The sequence below is a fragment of the Vicugna pacos genome, chromosome 24 (assembly GCF_048564905.1).
Source record: "Vicugna pacos chromosome 24, VicPac4, whole genome shotgun sequence".
NCBI lineage: Eukaryota > Metazoa > Chordata > Mammalia > Artiodactyla > Camelidae > Vicugna > Vicugna pacos.
This window is the reverse complement of record NC_133010.1, coordinates 22,676,115-22,693,639: the sequence shown is the minus strand read 5'-3', so window position 1 is coordinate 22,693,639 and position 17,525 is coordinate 22,676,115. Positions and strand designations below refer to the sequence as shown.

The window sequence follows — 17,525 nt, the reverse complement described above, 5'->3', positions numbered from 1 at the left end:
TGGAAGGGCGACGGGGCGGGGGACCTGCCGGTGTGTTCAAAGGGCACAATTTTGACCGAATGCACGGTTAGGAAGTGTCAAACGGGCGACTTAGAACACAGAAAAAGGTGTTAATGGTTCGTTGGGTCTGATGCCTGAGTTTTCGTCTTCTTTATATTTCCTCTTACAATGTAAGCTTTTCTCCCCCCCTTTCCTGTTGGCAAATGGGTGAGCCCGCCCTGTGGGTTTGCCCCTGCCGCGCATTCCAGGGCCCGGCCGCGGGCGGGGCTCAGCAGCCCAAGTCCTTGTAGGGAAATCGCGGAGCGGGCTGCGCGGCCCACGTGACTTGCCTTCGCCCCGCCCCCGGGCGGCGGGCCCTTGCCGCCGGCGTCATGCGCCTGCGCGAGGCATTCACCTCAGGGTGACTCCGGAGACTCGGGGTCTCCACGTGGGGGTCCCAGAGCGGTCCGCGTACGTCGTGAGGAGACGTCTGGGCAAGAGAATTGTTCTCTGAGTACCGTGATGTTTTATGAAGAGGCCTGCCCCTCCTCACAGGAGCAAACCCTGCGAAGTCCCGAGGGCCCTCAGCCAAGCGGCCGCTATCTCTTGGGCCCAGAAGAATTTCCCAAGGCCACGGGCGGCCGAAGACTTCCTCCTTCTGCAGAAACGTTGGCTGTTGTTTTCCCTCCAGAGTCCCTTTGACCCCGACGAACAAGGAGAGCCTGACTGCATCTGGCTGGGGGGAAAGACAGGCGACGGCAGCCCGGGCTGCCTAGTCTTGTCCGCGCCTCGCCTCTCGCTGTGGTGCAGGCCTGCGCCTGGGGGAAAGAGGGAGTAAATAAAAAGTCGGGGCTATTTTTTCTCAGCTCTCCTCGCCCAGGACAGGTTCAGACAATGCGGCTCCTTAAAGGAAAGCCCTCCCCGATTCGGTCTTCCTCTGTCCAAAGTCTGGCCGGGAAGACTCTGCTGCCGGTCCCCTGGGCTCTCTTGGCGCGGGGACAGGGACGGAAGGAGTGGGCTGGAGCGGATAACCCTCCGGCGGTCATCATCGCGCCAGGGATCAGTGCCTGGTCTGGCTCACGTGGCTAGAGCAGTTCTGGAGTTTGTGGTCGCCCTTGAAAGCCGCCCTCATTTGAATCACCCTGCTGAAAAGGAAGGTAAAAGCTGCAGAATAATATACTCGAAATATGAGTAAGCTACACCTTCAAGGACCTCAGGAGCACTTCTCTTCTTAACCAGTAATATATTCCAGAGTTAACGTAGAGGCAGAGTCACTGAGAAATCAATAACTGCCCTAATTCTATAGCGTGACTGAAACCAACACGGTTAGCTTACTAAACAGCCTTGATAGAATCACTTGGGCTACCAGTTAAAAATACAAAATACTGGGTGCCTCATCTTCAACCCACTGACTCAGAATCTTATAGGGCGGGTTCTGGGAAGCCATCAATTTAACAGGGTTCCAAAGTGACCTGTTCCAAAGCTTGGGGACACAGAGCTAGATGGCAAAGGCCTTAAGACGAGGCAGTGATAGCACGAACTCCAGGGGACTGAGTCAGGGGGCTGCAGGTGGTTCCTGGAGTGTGGCTTGGGCAGCACTGCGAGCACCCTGCAGTGCACACGCCTCCAGGGAGTGGTGGCCTGCCGCCAGGGAGAGCTGGAGCTTCTAGTACTGTTCTCCATCGGAAAGAAACTTTATCCCATGTTAAGAAAGGGATAATTCTTTCCTTCCACCCATTCAACGGGTATTAAACAGCAACTACATTGCCAAGCACTGTGGTGGGTGCTGTGGTTTATATGGTTTTTGAAGTAGAACATAGTTGCTACCTCTGGGGTGACAGAAGAGGGAGTAGAAGGGGTGCCAGAGGCAGAGGTAGTGTCAGGGAGCAAATGTGGAGCAGATAATTACAGCACAATTAGGTAAGGTTTATAGAAGGAGCACAGAGGAGGAAATGAACCTGTCTGGGGAGGTGTGGAAAGTGTCCTGCAGGGGACTGTGAAGAGCTGATTGTAGAAGTCAGTGGGGAAAGGGAGATTCCAGGCCAAGAGAGCAGCGTGCCTGATGGTCTGGAGGTGATGGAAAGGCCTGGCTGGTTGAAGATTAACATGGATTGTGTGGTCCATGTTCATGCACTTATTTATTCATTCCCCAATTAACTGTGGGTATACAAAGGCTAGCAGTGTGGGAAAATAAAATCTTGATGAACTATTATTCAAATTTCCCTCTAGTATTTTGATACTAGATCTTAATGATTGGACCCACCACTGAAGACCTCTCACTCTGATATCTCCGTCCTTGTGGACCACACAAGAGATCTTTGCCTTGAGGTCCCAATATCCTTTCCACCTTGTCATCAGAAGTTTAGAGACTTGGGTTGTGTCTCAATGCTTTAGCCTACTGAATATCCCTGAGGGCAAGTCACTCAGTTGATCTGAGGCTGAATTTTCTGATTTGTTAAACAGAGGATAAGATCTGTCCTGCTTATTTTGTTTAATCAGAGTTTTCTGATTAAATGAGTTAGTTTATATGAAAGTTTTTGTTAAACGTAGAACAGTGGCTTTCAGATTTTTGACCAAAACTCTCAGTAAGTAATTTATATCACTAAGCAATGCTTGACTACCTGTGGTACTTTCTAAGATACCTATTCTTTTCAGTTTTATGCCATTTAACTTTTTAAAATGCTCCTTAAGACCCACTACATGTGAATTTATGATCCACTAATGCACGGGTGATTTTCCCTCCTAGGGAACACTTGGCAACATCTGGAGACATTTTTGATTTTCATAACCAGGGAGCTGCCACTGGCATCCAGTGGGTAGAGGCCAGAGATGGTGCTAAACATCCCATAATGCACAGGGCAGCCCCCTACAACAGAGCATTATTCTGTCAGAAATGTCATTAGTGCCAAGGGTGCAAAAACTAACCCACTAATGTTTCAGGAACTCAGAGTATATAGTATTCAATTATTTAGGCGTACTATAATTACACTAAAAGGACACTATTGCTCCTGCCTCAAAGTGTGGTTCTTTTCCCCCTCAAAGATCAGAGCTAAAGGAGGAAAGAAAAGAAACTCACAGTTACTATGTACCTATTATGTACTAGGTATTCTACTTAAGCATTTTTTTAGTTTAAATGTTTTTTATTGAAATACAGTCAGTTAACAATGTGTCAATTTTTGGTGTATAGCACAGTGTCCCAGTCATGCATACACATACATATATATTTATTTTTATATTCTTTTTCATTCAAAGTTAAAAGATATTGAACATAGTTCCCTGTGCTATATAGAAGAAACTTTTTTTAAAATCTATTTTATATATAGTGTCTAACATTTGTAAATCTCAAACTCCCAAATTTATCCCTCCCCATCCCCTTTCTCCAGTAACCATAAGATTGTTTACTATGTCTGCCAGTCTGTTTCTGTTTTGTAGATGAGTTCATCGTATCCTCTTCTTTTCTTTATTCTTTTTTTTTTAGATTCCACATATGAGTGATATCATATGGTATTTTTCTTTCTCCTTGCTTACTTCACTTAGAATGACAATCTCTAGGTCCATCCGTGTGCTGCAAATGGCATTATTTTATTCTTTTTTTTTCTGGCGGAGTAGTATTCCATTGTATAAATATACCACAACTTCTTTATCCAGTCATCTTTTGATGGACATTTAGGTTGTTTCTGTGTCTTGGCTATTGTATATAGTACTGCTGTGAACCTTAGGATGCATGTATCTTTTCGATTTAGAGTTCCCTCTGGGTATATACCCAGGAGTGGGATTGCTGGATCATATGGTAGGTCTATTTTTATTTTTTTGAGGTATCTCCGTACTATTTGCCATAGTGGCTGCATCAAACTACATTCCCACCAGCAGTGTGGGAGGGACATCCCTCCCACATCCTCTCCAGCATTTATCATTTGTGGACTTTTGAATGATGGCCATTCTGACTGGTGTGAGGTGATACCTCATTGTGGTTTTGATTTGCATTTCTCTGATAATTAGTGATTTTGAGCATTTTTTCATGTGCCTATTGGCCATTTGTATATCTTCATTGGAGAATTGCTTGTTTAGGTCTTCTGCCCATTTTTTGGATTGAGTTGTTTGTTTTTTTGTTATTAAGTTGTATGAGCTATTTATATATTCTGGAAATTAAGCCTTTGTCAGTCGCATCATTTGCAAATGTTTTCTCCCTTTCTGTAGGTTGTCTTTTTGTTTTGCTTATGGTTTCCTTTGCTGTGCAAAAGCTTATAAGTTTAATTAAGTCCCGTTTGTTTATTTTTGCTGTTATTTCTATTGCCTGGGGAGGCTGCCCTAGGAGAACATTACTAATATTTATGTCAGACAATGTTTTGCCTATGTTTTCCTCTAGGAGGTTTATCATGTCTTATCCTATATTTAAGTCTTTAAGCCATTTTGAGTTTATTTTTGTGTATGGAGTGAGAGAGTGTTCTAACTTCATTGATTTACATGCTACTATTCAGTTTTTCCAACACCACTTGCTGAAGAGACTGTCTTTTCTCCATTGTATATTCTTGCCTCCTTTGTTGAAGATCAATTGACCATGTTTTTATCATTTAATTCTTACAACAACCCTATGAGGTATTATTACCTCCATTTCACAGATTAGGAGGTTTAAATTCTTTAGTGAATTGTAGATGTTACAAAGGCAATAAAAGAACCAGGATTAACTCATATCTCTGCTTGTCCAGGGGTAGGACAGAGGGAAGGATAGGGGTCATTATTTCTTTTTCACCTATCCTTAACTTCTAATAAAGTGCCTAATTATGCATGGGTACCAATAAATATTCGCTAACTGATTACTTGTCCAAGTGCACATAGCCAGTAAATGTCCTGACCCAAAGCCCACATTTTATTTTACTGTACTGTGGTCTCTCCTTTGGCCCAAAGAGGGAAACTCCATAGACAAACAAGGATACATGGCTGAATTGACCCTTGGTGTTTACTGTTTAAGTCAAAAACTTCCTAATGATCACCTGTAATTTTTATTGCATGTAAGAAACTTTTGAATGTTAAGACATGGCTTCTGTTCTGGTTTTACCTACATAAATGGAATTCTAATTTTTATACATGAAATAGAATGTAACAATTAGCATTAATTCAGGAAAACAGTAGGAGGAGCTGCTTTCTTTTATATGAAGAAAAGGTGTTTGAGTTGCTCTGTGTAGAAAGTAACTTTAAAGCATCAAAACTGCAGTGTATTAAAAGGGTGTAGAAAATTCTTCATAAATAAATTAATTTTAATTAATTTTTAAAATTAATTTTCATTGCTTTTAAAAATTAATCACAATTATTTCTAAACTCAGAAATGATGTAAAATAAATAATGTGGAATTGAATTAAGAATTTTGGGGGAAATTTATTACTTACACACTAGCAAATCTGAAAAATTAAATTAGATAGATAAATGCTTAGCAAAATTAAATACTAAATGAGATACAAGAAGAGAGAATATGAATAAACCAAACCAAAATAAGAAATAAGAATTGTCTAGAAAATAAGTTACCTGGCTTTGGTAATTAGTTGAAGAAATGCTGCTTCAGCTGTTAAAAGGCAAAGATTCCTAATATCATAAACTATTTTGAAATATATAGCCTAACATAGTTGATACTAATAATAGTTTGTTAATGAATGAATATAGTGACCAAATTACATTTTCTGAATTAGTTTTATGAGGCAAATGTTTTTTAAAATACCCACATTTAAACTAATACCTAAAACAAAAATTTTGGTTTAGGCTTTCTTCAGTCAATTCTTTAATTTCTTCATCTGGAAGAGGGCATGATAACAGTTCCCACTTTATTCAGCCATTGTGTGGATTAGGTGAGATAATCCATGTAAATTTCTTAGTGAGAAATCAACTTTGGCTGGTTAAGTCACTTTGATTTGGAATCTGTCCAGCAGTTAACCTAACCTAACTAATTAATATCCCAGTGATTTGTCTGCCTGACTAGGGGAAAGAAGCTGATTGGCCACTCTTTAAATAATGACCACAGACCTCAAGTGGGCCCTTGATGCTCCCTAGATACTTACGACATTTCTCTAGTTCTTTCATGCTCCTTGTCTCTTAGATGTCAGTTTTGTAAGTTCTGTCTTGTCACACGTCTGACACCTCTCCCCAACTTTTGCTCTCAGTGTGTGAACTTGCTTCTGAGTCACTGAGAAAGAAATGACCCTCTCAATCTCCCACATCACATTTACACACCATTCAGCATCTGTCCCCATGCATTGTCTTCTCCCTCCTTTTCTGTTACACGGTGAGGAACCCTTCTTGCTCCATTTGCTCACTCATGTCGCTCCAATGATTTTGTCCTTCTCTTGCATCATCAAGCTCTCTCTCTCTCTCTTTATTGGATTATTTGCATCAACAACTATGCTCTAATGTATCCCATATGTAGCAGGTAGAATCATGGCTCCCCAAAGATGTCCATGTCCTAATCCCAGAACCTGTGACTATGTTAGGTTATATGGCAAAGGGGAATTAAGAGTGAAATTAAAGCTGCTAATGAGCTGACCTTAAAATAGGGAGATTATCCTGTGTTATCCTGGTGGGCCCAGTGTAACCACAATGGGCCTTAAAAGTAGAAGGAAGAGGCAGAACAAGGCAGTCAGAGAGAGACGTGACAGTTCAAGAAAGGTCAGAGTGATGCAGTGTTGCTGGCTCTAATGATGGAGGAAGGCGGCCATGGGACAAGGAATGTGGATGAACTCTAGAAGCTGGAAAAGACAAGAAAACAGATTGTCCCCTAGAGCCCTTAAAAAAGAACATAGTCTTGCTGACACCTTGATTTTAGCCCAGTGAGAACCAAGTTGAACTTCTACACAACTGTAAGATAATTAAGTTGTTTTGTGATAAACCACTAGATTTGTGATAATTTGTTAGAGCAACAACAGAAAACTGCTGTAGTACAAACAAACAAACAAACAAAAAACACCCCCTCTTCCTGAAGCACTTTCTTTCTCCAGCTTTTTCTTTGTTCTTCTTGATAAAGTTCCTCAAAAGAGTCAACTATGCTCACTGGCTCCAATTCTCTCTTAAACTCTCTGTAATAAGTCTTTTTTCCCAATCATTCCACCAAACCTGTGTTTATCAAGGTCACCAATGGTGACCAAGGTCATCATGGATAGTTTTCAGTCTTCAAACCAATTTGACAGGATGATCACTCCGTCACCTTTGAAAATGCTTTTTTCTCTGCTTCCGGGATTCCTCACTCTCCTGGCTTTCCTTCTTCTGTGGCTACTCTTCAGTCTCCTTTGCCACTAACTGCTAATTTCCCCAGCCCTGTGGTGCAGCCCGGGACTCAGTGCTTGGCTCTCTTCTCTTTTCTGTCAACACTCCTTCCCTAGCTGATCTCATCTACTTTCATGGCTTTAAATACTACTTAGACACTGATCACTCCCAAGCCTGTAACTCTGGCCATGACCTCTGTCCTGCATCTTGTATCTAAATATTCACTTGACATTTCCATGAGGAGGTCTACTAGGCATCTAAACCTTCAGATTCCAAAACCTGCTCTTCTGCAGTCTTCTCCAGCCAGGTTAAATCGTTTAAGTTGCTCAGGCCAAAAGCCTTTGACTCATCTTGGCCACCTCTTTCTCTTTCATGACCCTTGTCCAACCTTTCAGTCAAAGTATCTCCAGGGTTTAGAACAGTAATTAGCACACACCTCTTGTTTAAGTCCTTCAAAACATATCAGAATGTGACTTTGTCTCACTATTCTAGTGTAGGGTAAATTCTCAAGCCTGGATTTTTGCAATAGCCTTCTAACTGGTCTCTTTACTTCCATGTCCCCTTCATGAAACGTCCACACAGGCAAAGAGTAAGGCTTTTAAAACATAAATTAGATCATGTCAGTGTTGTGCTTGACACTGTCACTCAGAGTGAAAACCAAACACCTTACTTATTTGTTTACTGCCTATGTCCCCTACTAAGTTCCATGAAGACAGGTGTTTTGGCCTTTTTTGTTGACTAAAGTATCCCCCAGGCCCAGAGCAGTAATTAGCACATTACAGGCACTCAGTGAGTAAAAATACATAGTGACTGAATGAAAAGCTGGAAGGTAGAATACAAGGAGAAAATGGTAGAAAATATGAGGCCAAAGGGGTAAGCAGAGACCATATACTGAATGGCCTCTAAGCCATTTTTGGAAGGTCAATAGGATACCACTGATATGTCCTAAGTATGGGATTAATATGATCAGAATTGTATTATTTTAAAATCCCTCTGATAGAAGAGAGGACTAGCAGAGGATAAGCCTGGGAGAAGGAAGACTCAGGATTCCTGACAGATGGTGGAGCCAATCACTGAAATAAGGAACATGGGGGAGAAATAGTTTGGAGAGTAGGTTATGGTGATGATAGGAAATGACAGTCCCAGTTCTGCACATTTTGAGGTGGTGGATTAGAAGACAGTATGGAGGCACTCACCAAAACAGCCCAAAGAGACAAGAAGAAAAAAGTATAAAAGAGCTGCCCAAAGTCATGGAGGACATATTTTGATAATACATTGTATATTTAATAGGAAATCCAGAACAAGATAAAAATAAGAATGATGGAAAACAGTATTAAAAGGGATGACTGAGCGTTTTCAAGAATTGAAAGAGTCAAAAATCTTCATTCAAGTTGAAAATGCACTGAATATGAAGCAGGAAAAATAAAAATAAACCTATACCAAGTCATGTCACAGTGAAACATCAAGGGTAGAGGAAAATAGTAAAAACTTCCAGAGAGAAAAGGCAGGTTGCATACAGAAACTTGCAGGTCTAGAACTGACCTTGCCTCTTATAATTCCTGAGGTGGAACATTAACTAGGGGGTCACAAAATCAACTTACAGTATGTAACGTGTCCTGATTAGACGTTCTGACAACTAATGCTCTCAACCTTTGGGACTTCTGCCAAAATCATGAAGTAACATGAACCTCTCATTTCTCATACTGTTGCACAGATCATTTTTTTTTATTGTTCTCTACTTTTTCATGTCTCTTTACCTTCCTTTCCAACTAGCTTGTCAGCATACCCTGTATTATTTTTACACCAGCTAGGCAGAAGTTTTTCAATGTATACTTTTAACAATAATAATGAAATTATTATTATTATTTATAGAGCCAGGCATTCTGCTATGTGTTTTATTAACTCTCAGTCATTGTCCTGCAAGGTAGTTACTGTCACCTCCGTTTTACAGATGAGGAACTTGATGCTTAGAGAGGTTAATAACCTGTCCAAGGTCATATTTTGGGGAAGAGAAAAGGCAGGAATATTTACTGTTGACACATGCTAATTATTGGTAAGAATGACTATGCTAATAATTTGGAGTGGGAATAGTATCCAAAATGTTATTTTTTGTTGTTGTTGTTCTTCCCAGGAAAAGAGACTCTACGGTCTCATGCAGACTTTCCAGTAAAACTTAATTTCACTGAAATTAGCACCTTGGGAAAATACCTGTTTTGCCAGCCACCTTTGATTCTGAGTTCTTCTTTTCCCTGGAGAAATAATGGTCAATGAAAGTGATTTCTATGGGGAGATTCCATTTCATATAACACATCAACATTCAACACAGAACACCTCCTTTTGCATTGCCCCTCAAGTGCTGATTCAGTAAGGTGTTCAGGTACTGGTCTGGCAGCACTACCCAGTAACCCCTGAAAGGTCAAAGAGCCAGAGGTCAAGTTCTAAGGGGCTTTCCCAAGGTCAGTATTCTCCAGGGCCTTACTGTGTGCTGCACAGTTCATTACTTGCTGCAGGAAGAAGAAAGAACCATTGTACAAAGTTGGACATACTTCCCAAGAGTGCCTTCTGTTTGTAGTTCCAGTACCTTGCACAGTGCCGGGCATGTCATGTGTGTTCAATAAACTTACATTAAAACTGTAAACCTTATTTAAGAACTTTGGGGAAAAGGTATTGGAAACAAAATAAGGGATATTTAGGAAGTGGTTAAATGATGAAAATAGTCCTGTGTTGAAACTCAACCAGATGCATGTTCTCAAACTTCTGAATGTCCTGCTCGGTCCAGAATGAAAAGTTTCCTGGTGTGTAGGTAGTTGAGGTGACCAGATTAGCCACAGACAGGTTAGATCTTGTTTGGTCGTACAAGCCCAATAAGAATTATTGTCCAAGGCAGGGGATAACAATGAATAAAGTCTTTTACATTACAATGTTAATTCTCAGAGTAATTCTGTTTAGATTCTTTTCATATAAAATGCTTCAGATGTTAATTAAAATAATATCATTACATAAAATTTACATTATGTAAGTAAGCAAGAACAGCGGTGTGTGTATGTAAACTAATATGTGTCCTTGCCTAATGTAAGCTCCTTTACATGACTTTAAAACATTACAGTATTACAAAGGAACAAAATTTCAAATCTCCAAACCAGATAGTATTAAGTTTAAAAGAGAAAAACTGGCCAAGGAATGAAAAATATTAATAGGAATAGATTCAAAACCATAGGGCTCAACACGTGACTTTCCCAGTGTAATAAACAATGGTGAGAGAAATAGCTATTTATGAAATGCAGTTGGAAAATGAACTATTGAAACTTAGAAAAACAAGTAGATTAACTCGTAGCATATACCATAAATTGCGGGTGATTTATAGTTAAGCATGAAACATAAAGCATAATCAGTTGAATGAAGTAGAATTGTGTAAGTGTTTTAGTTAAGGAGAAGAATACGTCTTTAAAAATGGTTTTAACATAGGTATCACTGGCATAAGGTAAACTACACATATAGAGCGTAAAATGTGGTAGGTTTTGGCACATGTGTACACTTGTGAAATCGTCACCACAATCAAGATACTGAACATATCCCTCAGCCCCAGGGTTTCCACATGCCGGTTTGTAATCCATCCCACCCAGCTCCTCCTACTTCTCCCCACCCCCATCGCGAGGCAACCACAAATCTGCTTTCTGTCACCGTAGTTTGTACGAATACAAGTTTTTGACAGTGAAAGTGTTACTGATTATAAGATTGGTCATTTCACTTTTATGAAAGTCTTTTATGAAAATATAATGAAAGAAACAAAGAATTGAAATAGAAGCATTTTGTGACAAATATGATACATAAAAGCTTACTATCCAGAATATTTGAAAAATTAATAAAAAGAATGTTTATTTTGGCTTATTTAATAGCAAGGAACAGAGACACAGTCCAGTTAGTTCTGGAAAAAGGGTGTGTATTTTAGGGATGTACATGGACTGGGTCTAAGCTGGAGAGTTACTGAAAACAGAGGTATGAGGGATTGACTCTTTTCAAATGGTTGTTCTCTAAGTACACCACTGCTTCTTTAAGTGCATCTATTGTTTTTTCTCTCTACCAACTGTCATTCTCTGCTCATTTCTGGACCCTCATAATTTCAGCTTGCCATGGTGTCTCTGACTCCGGAATACCCATGGCATCTCTTGGTCCAGCCCTTTTTACTTTTGCTCTTTCCAGTAAGTGTATTGACACTCAGCATTTCCAAAATCAAATACACAAGAGAGGAGTGTGATGACTCACCTTTTTGGCCCAGGCCATACATCATAGTTTGGTAGCCAGGATATAGATCAGTTACCTTTGGATCTGAAATGACCCATGACCTGTGGTCAGAGAGCAGGAACCACATGATACAAAGCATCAGCAGATGCTGAGAACAGGGCAGGCACTGAGTACTTTCCTGTCTAAAAAAGAGAATGGAGCAGTAGAGCCAGGCGGAGGTGGGTTCAGATCCCAGCTCTACTATTTACTCACTGTGTGACTTTGGATAACTTGCCTAATGTTGCTCTCTGAACCTTAGTTTTCTCATTTATAACTGGGGATGATAACTGTTTTGTAGGGTTTTGTAAAAATTAAATAAAATAATATGTGTAAAGCATGATCCAATAGCACACAGTGGGTCTCAATTAAGGGTAACTATCTTATCTTATTTTAAAATTTATTTTATTAGTATATTAAGAGATTATTAATGACCTCAAGAAAAATAATCTCTGTGGCAAAGGTCAAAAGATAGCTCACACAGGAGGAAAACCAAATAGTTAGCTAACATTGACGGAAATGTCCAGCCTCACCATGAATTCACATGTACGTTTAAAAATAGCTATGTGATCTATCTCACATCTGTTAAACCTGCTAAAATAAACTAAATTATACATTCCAATATTGATGGAGCAATGAAGAAAGAGTACATTCATATTTGGTAAGTAGCGTTATAGATTAGGCTAATTATTCCAAATAGCAATCTCACAAAAATATACCCTTCAATTTGTAGTCCCTTTCTGGGGAGATACTTCCCAAGGAGGTGATTGAAAGGAAGACTTTACTTATACAAAATATTTATAGCCCTCTTTTTAGTTCAGAGGCTTTCATCATTTTAGAACTGAAAGAGACCTAGGTAATTACCTGTTCTACTGGCTCTCCTGTTTTTTCCCTCTTCTCTTTTCTTGATTGTGTTATCAGGGAGCAGGACAGGAAAAGGTAGCTCTGTAAGCTTATATCTGAAACTACTAAGTCTGAAGCCTTGTTTTGCTTTGTTTTTGCATCTTTGTTTTTGCTTCAGTGTAGACTAGGAGGAAAGGGGACTCTTAGGAAAGGAGGGAGAGGGAATAAAGAAACAGACATAACTAATTAATACTTGGAGACATATGCCTACCTCAAATATAAAAAGGGTATTACAATATTAATAGAACTGAAGAAGTGACAGAATTTTATCAGAATTGGTTTGCTTTAGTTATGAGGGAATGTTATATACTGGTTAACTATATGAACTCTGGATCTGGGTTATCTGAATTTGAATCCTAGCTTTAACACATTTTAGTTGTGTGTCCTGGAATAAGTTACCGAACTTCTCTGTACTCAGTTTTTCTCATCAATAGTATGTACTTTATGGATTGTTATTAGGAATAAAGAAGTTAATACATATAAAGTGTTTTTAATACAACCTGGCAAATTGTAAATATGATGTAAGTGTTAGCAATACTTTTTGGTTAGTGTTTTGTTGCTTGTTACCTGCCACCTCAAATTTGGTTAACCAAGTAAGAAAAAGTAGATTTAAAAATTCAAGATGACATTATGCATACTAACCCCAAACTGGACACAATGCAAAGTCTATTCGTTGATGAACAGATAAGCAAAACATTGTGTATCTTTTAATGAAGCACTTCTCAGGAATAAAAAGAAGCAAGCAGCTGAATCGTGCAACAACATGAATAAATCTCAAAAACATCTTTCTAGGGGAATAAAGACCCAGACACAAAAGACTATGTATTATAGGATTCCACTTCTATGAAGTTTCTAGAAGAAGCTAAACTATAGGGACAGAAAGCAGGTGAGCAGTGGTTGCCTAATTGTAGAAAGGACCAAGGGCTAACTGCAGACTAACTGAGCGAACTTGTCCGCTGATGGAAGTGTTTTAAAACTGGACTTTGGTGATGGTTGCACAACTGTATAAATTTACTAAAACTGACCTTTACTCTCAAAGTGGTTGAATTTTATGGTATGTAAATTATACTTATATAAAACTGCTAAAAAGAAATTCGTAATAAGTTGAAAGTGGAGATTCATATCTGTCGTTTAGTCTGGTTCTCACTTAAAAAAAAGAAGAAAAGTTAATTGTTTTTGTAAGAATAACATATGTTGATTGTTGGGAGACAGTTCTTCATAGGTCTGTTGTGCTTCTGCACATCTTGCCTCTGGCTTCCTTCTGTTCCTGGCTATCTTTTCAGGGATGTTTGGAGATAAGAGATCCCTCCAGGGCAAAGGCAGGCACGCTTCCTCTCCAGCATAAGAAAGGGAACTGCCTCTAGAGCAAAGGGCAGGCATGCTCACTGCTCATTATAAACTGTTCAGGTTCCCTAAGCTCAAAATTCCACTCGTGTAATGCAACCGGGTGTGTGTGCAGGTGTCACCAGCCCTCTTCATGTTGCCTGTGGGGACTGGGGCTTGTCAGACCAGTGAAGAATATGCTGATACTCTGGCTTCTGCTGTTGTATGAGTGGTAAATTCCTTTACCTCTGACCCAGGAGTCTCATGTCTCATCAGCATCCGCGAAACTGTAGCAGATTAACTTGTTGGCTTGTAAGCAGGGTAAAATCTCTGACCCTTTATAGTTTTTTGTGTGTAACGTAAAATCTGCATAACATAAAATTTACCATGTAGGCCATTTTTAAGTGCACAGTTCAGTTTTTTTAGTTTAAAAATTAAAAAAAAATTTATAAAGACGTTCTGTCTCTTTAAATTTAACTACACTAGATACCTCATGTAAGTGGAATTATACAGTATTTGTCCTTTTGTGTTTGACTTATTACATTTAGCATGATGCCTTCAAGGTTCATTCATGTTGTAGCATGTACCAGGATGTCATTCCTTTCTAAGGCTGAGTAATATCCATTGTATGCCTTCACAGTTCTTGACACTAATTACTGAAAAATATACAAACAGGAAGAGTGTTTGGATAAACAAGGTGAAGGTTCTTGTGATAGGAAGGGAATTAAGGAGGGGAGAGAGAGGGCAACAGGTAAAGAACAGAAATTAATTCCATTTCTGCAGCCGCAGGTACAGCATTCTAAGGAAAACCGAGGCTACTGTGGGATCACGCTTCTGCTTCCTAGTGGCCTGGAGTCTAGTCTGGGGGACAGAGTGGTCGGCAGGGATCTGAGCAGTGGCTGGGACCCTATCCCACCTGCCTCTCTGCCAGTGCTGCACATCTCAGGGCTGTTGGCCCTGGCAATTCTCCCCCATCCCTAGCCTTGGCGGGGGCCCCTCACAGCCTGTAGGTCATGATGCAAGACATTGACTGCATTGGCTTAATTTGGCCATTGCCCAGATAACAGGCAAAATTTAGAACTAGATCTAATTTTAGATCTAGATCTAGTTCTTCTAGTTTAGATCGAGTTCATTTAATAACTAGATGAAATCTGGCTTTTGATAAGAGTCCTAGGGCCCTGTCTCAAGCCCTTCCCAACCATCACCTATGCCCTCTGCCCCCCTCCCCACTGCTCTACTCACAACCAATCTGAGACTCTGGCCATCGCACAGAGACATAAAGAACTGATTACATGCCGGAACATCTTTCTGGATTATTTTAGTACAATAGGGGTTAAAGTCATAAAATGACACTCTCAGGAGAGAGCATTTCAGATGTGAGCTAGCAGGTAGAAGCAGAATTCTTGGAGCAAGGAGGAGTTATTTTATTCCCCTCAAAATTGCTCTACATAGGATGTTGCTAATCAGCCTACAAACCAGGCAAGAAAAGAACAGCCACTTTTTGGATTGACAGCAGAGTTATTAGGGCTAGAAAGCACCTTAGAGATGATCTGGCTGAACCATTTATTTTATAGATGAGGAAATGAAGCTTCAGAGAGGAGAAATGATTTTTCAAAGTCACTCAGTAAACAACAGAGCTAGATGCCATATGCCAATATGTATACATGTATTTATATTAGGCAACTCTGAGACAGAAAGGGTACAATTAATTTATAATGTAAAAGAGCTCACCGAATAATCTAGCTAAGGTTTTCCTTCTGTTGAAAGCATCTTTACTGGAGAAGCTGCTTAGAATTTAGAAATTCTTGACCATAGGACCCGTGTCAGGCACTTTGCTTCCCTGCACGTAGCATGTGCTTTGTGTAATAGGTGAGGAATGAGTGATGTATTAGATTTGCTCCTTTAATTCCTGTCTTTTAAAGGAGAATGATTCTTTTTGGTTTTGCATTGTGTGGATAAAACAACCAATCACATCTTCCTCGTATACTGTCTTCATCATTTCACCTATCACACTGGCCCAGAGTTATTCTTAAGTAATTTTTGGCTACTTTGAGGACATGATTTAGTTAGCTCTGGACCCTTAGGTGTGTCAGTGCCTGACATGTTAGTGGGTTTTCAGTCAATGTTTTATGAATTGAACTGAGGAAATAACAGGTCTTTCTTCTGTATTGTTGATACATAGGTTTTATTTGTTAACTAAAACCCCCAGCAACTTAAACAGACTTTCTTGATTTCAGTTGGAATTTAGTTTTCGTTTGTTTTATTCACATTATTTCTAAAAAACATTTCTTCCTTTATTCCCTGATGTTTAGAGTAATAACTTGCTACCAACTACTTAGTCTTCTACTATAAAGCAAAAATTGTTAGCTCTAAAGCTGACCCTCAGTTATGAGTGGTTACCTGTATTGCACTTGAAAGACCATTCGAAAAGATCTAATTTCTTATAAACAAACCTCTCAAAGCCTCTGTTTCCTCAGCTATAGAATGAAGCTAATGATTCCTGCCTTACAGGGTATTGTGAGAATTAAATGAGATCATGCATGTAAAGTGCCTATCAAAGGGTCTGGCAATGTTAACTGTAGTTATCATCAAGAAAGGAATTATAAAGTAGGCTACAACATTGGGTCTGTTCAGTATTTTGTTGTCATTGTTGTCGTTGGTTTTTTGGTGGGGGGAGGTAATTAGATTTATTTATTATTCTTAGAGAAGGTACTTGCGATTGAACCCAGGACCTCATGCTTGCTAAGCATGTGCTCTACCACTTGAGCTATTCCTGCCCTAGGTCTGTTCAGTGTTTTGATAGATACAAGTGATCTGTATTTAGTTGGTATAATATCACATCAGAACATAATCTGCTCAGTACATATAATCTGAACTATTATTACTATCAGTAACCATTACTGACATTTACTGAGTCTTTATCATGTGGCAATCGCTAGGTTGAGTGCTTTCTCTGCATTATCACATTAATCTCCATAACAGTTCCATAATTTGGATATTATCCCCATTTTATAGAGAAGGGAACTGAGACTTAAGGAGAAATAAGCTGATTAAGGTTACATGGTTTTAAGTGCCATCGATAGCCTGGAATCCAGGTCTGGTCTGAGTCTAAAGTGCCAGAGTTTATACCAGCTCTGAATTTATGACACAGTCTAAGAAACAAAGAGAATTTCTTTTTAGATGACTGGCCCTACTCTGACTTTGAGAAAGAGGAAGCATGTTGCTTCTCAGAGGCTTTGGTTAAAGAATAGAGAATCAAATATTCACACTTGAAGCTATCTATGACCTATTTTGTAAATTTTCCTGAAATAAGAGAAACAGTGACTGCGTAGTGTCAAGCCAAAATTTCCACCACGTGTGACCCATGTCTTACTTGTTTGCCTCTAGCCAACCTCATGTTCTTTTTTCACCTCGTGCCTTTTAAATGTATTGTACGTGTGTTACGACCAGCACATCCAGAACCATATCTTGGCATTAAAATTCCATAAAGTCCATTTTGGGAATCAGATTACTACACTTATTTTTAGCTCTCAACACAAACTGCTCTTTCCATTACACTTTGAAATATCCAGTGTTAAAATGATGTTGAAAATAACTCTTACAGCCAGATAAAAAACCTACACTTGGTTTAATCAGGCTAGACCCATTGACTGGCATTAATGTAATTACACTACTAAGGCAGCTACCTGCCAGTGCCTCTCTCTTCCTCTGGGTTTAGGACTACCCTCCCCATTTGCTGCTATATTTATCTGCCTTCTTGGCCATAAAAGGCTGGCTGTGTGGCTCTGACATTCTAC

The 17,525-nt window shown here is 39.7% G+C and overlaps 1 protein-coding gene across 4 annotated transcripts in view; it reads left to right on the top strand.

The window, feature by feature from the left end:
• The first annotated feature begins 224 nt into the window (after positions 1–224).
• MYOM1 (myomesin 1) overlaps positions 225–17,525 on the top strand; it is a 121,817-nt gene continuing 104,516 nt past the window's right edge. For 2 of the 4 annotated variants that reach the window (XM_072949167.1, XM_015239970.3), the window contains exon 1: positions 233–1,136. The gene's annotated coding sequence lies outside the window, so the exon portion shown is untranslated. Of the gene's footprint in view, positions 1,137–17,525 lie in introns of all 4 variants that reach the window. The other 2 variants (XM_072949168.1, XM_072949169.1) reach the window with 2 other exon arrangements.